A 2646-nucleotide genomic window follows, 5' to 3' on the forward strand; every position below is an offset into this window, starting at 1 on the left:
TTTCACAGCCCAATTCAAAGACGCTCTGTGAAAAAACTGTGGGGTCAAAATGGTAACAACAACCATAAATGAATTCCTTGAGGGGTGCAGTTTCCAAAATGGGGTCACTTTTGAGGGATTCCTACTTTTTTGGCACCTAAACACCTCTTCAAACCTGGCATGCTGCCTAAAATATATTCTAATAAAAATGAGGCCCCAAAATGCACTAGGTGCTTCTTTGCTTCTGGGGCTTGTGTTTTAGTCCAAGAGCACACTAGAGCCACATGTGGGACATTTCTAAAAACGGCAGAATCTGTAAAATACATATTTAGTAGTGTTTCTCTGGTAAAACCTTCTGTGTTACAGAAAAAAATAGAATAAAATTAAATTCAGCAAGAAAAATGAAATTTGCAAATTTCACCTCCACTTTGCTTTAATTCCTGTGAAATGCCTAAAGGGTTAAAAAAAACTTTCTAAATGCTGTTTTGAATACTTTGAGGGGTCTAGTTTTTAAAACGGGAAGTTTTGTGGGTGTTTCTAATACATAGGTGCCTCAAAGCCACTTCAGAACTGAACAGGTACCTTAAAAAAAAGGCTTTTGAAATTTTCTTAAAAATATGAGAAATTGCTGTTTATGTTCAAAAAATCATGCCAATCTAAAGTAGAATTATGGGAAATGTGAACTAGTAAATATTTTGGTTGGTATAACCATCTGTTTTACAAGCAGATGCATTTTTTACTTTAGAAAAATTCTATTTTTTCTAAATTTTCTCTAAATTTTGCAATTTTTCATTAATAACCACTGAACATATCAACAACATTTTACAGCTAACATAAAGCCCAATGTCTCACGAGAAAACATTCTCAGAATCGCTTGGATAGGTTTAAGCATTTCGACATTATTACCACATAAAGTTAAATATGTCAGATTTGAAAAATGGGCTCTGAGCCCTAAGTCCCGAACTAGGCTGCGTCCTTAAAGAGGCTCTGTCACCAGATTTTGCAACCCCTATCTGCTATTGCAGCAGATAGGCGCTGCAATGTAGATTACAGTAACGTTTTTATTTTTAAAAAACGAGCATTTTTGGCCAAGTTATGACCATTTTTGTAGTTATGCAAATGAGGCTTGCAAAAGTCCAAGTGGGTGTGTTTAAAAGTACAAGTCCAAGTGGGTGTGTATTATGTGCGTACATCGGGGCGTTTTTAATACTTGTACTAGCTGGGCGCTGTGAAGAGAAGTAACATCCTCTTCTCTTCAGAACGCCCAGCTTCTGACAGTGCAGATCTGTGACGTCACTCACAGGTCCTGCATCGTGACGGCCACATCGGCAGCAGAGGCTACAGTTGATTCTGCAGCAGCATCAGCGTTTGCAGGTAAGATCGACTTACCTGCAAACGCTGATGCTGCTGCAGAATCAGCTGTAGCCTCTGGTGCCGATGTGGCCGTCACGATGCAGGACCTGTGAGTGACGTCACAGATCTGCACTGTCACAAGCTGGGCGTTCTGAAGAGAAGAGGATGTTACTTCTCATCAGAGCGCCCAGCTAGTGAAAGTATTAAAAACGCCCCGATGTACGCACATAATACACACCCACTTGGACTTGTACTTTTAAACACACCCACTTGGACTTTTGCAAGCCTCATTTGCATAACTACAAAAATGGTCATAACTTGGCCAAAAATGCTCGTTTTTTTTAAATAAAAACGTTACTGTAATCTACATTGCAGCGCCTATCTGCTGCAATAGCAGATAGGGGTTGCAAAATCTGGTGACAGAGCCTCTGGTTAAGCAACTATCAAATATATCAATGTTTTACATCTCCTAGCACTCTTTGTCCTAAAGTATATAATCCAGTACATATGGCGGCACGTTCCATACACTCTGTATTGTGTAAGTTGCAGCCGCGCACATAACAATTACCAGTCACACTTATGGATTGATGTTAATGATTTATTTAAGGTTTTTGTGGATCAAAATATATAATGGTAAAGATGACGGTAATACAAGATCCAGCAAAAACTACGGAATATGTCACAGTATATACTGTAGTATCAGTTAGGGGTGGAAAATCTGGATTCGACAGACACAAGAAGAGATGACATATTGTCCTGTTCTGAACCTGGTCTTCTGGGTGATATTGATGCCCTGGTGACCACATTGATGTCTCTTCTGTGACAGATGTTGTAGAAATGTTAAGTCTCGCCATTGGAATTCTTGTAAGATGGCGGATTCTGCCCTTGGTTGTTATTGGTGTTGATGTTCTGTTGATATCTGCTGACTTGTTCTGGGGGGAGAAGCACACAACCCTATTAAATATTGATCATTCAGGCTGCTTGATAAATATAGAGAGGGGACACATCCAGAGGAACTTACCTTTCTATCAGCATTGATGGTGGCTCCTCCGGTGACAGGGAGCGCTATTCTCGCCAGATGTACTGCGGAATTGATGTTTATGCTGCAAGACAAATATTTGCTATTAATGTTCTATAATGTGTGTTTCTTAGCAGACACAAAATCTAGAAGACTTTTTAAGGTGATTTGAGGTAAATAAATTTCTTAATTGATCCTTGGCGTCACACTACAAACCTTGAAGATGGTTGATGCAAGCAGTGGGTCTGACCTAGAGCTGTGCTCGGTATTGGTTCAGAGTGCACAAGACCTATAGG

At 39.7% G+C, this 2646-nt stretch overlaps 1 long non-coding RNA gene across 1 annotated transcript; it reads right to left on the minus strand.

Moving 5' to 3' along the window:
- Positions 1 to 1916: 1916 nt before the first annotated feature.
- Positions 1917 to 2437, minus strand: LOC142741301 (uncharacterized). Its single transcript, XR_012881075.1, has 2 exons — positions 2354 to 2437; positions 1917 to 2264 (listed from the first exon to the last, which is right to left on the minus strand). It is a non-coding gene; the product is annotated as an uncharacterized LOC142741301 (long non-coding RNA).
- Positions 2438 to 2646: the final 209 nt, after the last annotated feature.

The sequence above is a fragment of the Rhinoderma darwinii genome, chromosome 2, assembly GCF_050947455.1.
Source record: "Rhinoderma darwinii isolate aRhiDar2 chromosome 2, aRhiDar2.hap1, whole genome shotgun sequence".
NCBI classification, from domain to species: domain Eukaryota; kingdom Metazoa; phylum Chordata; class Amphibia; order Anura; family Rhinodermatidae; genus Rhinoderma; species Rhinoderma darwinii.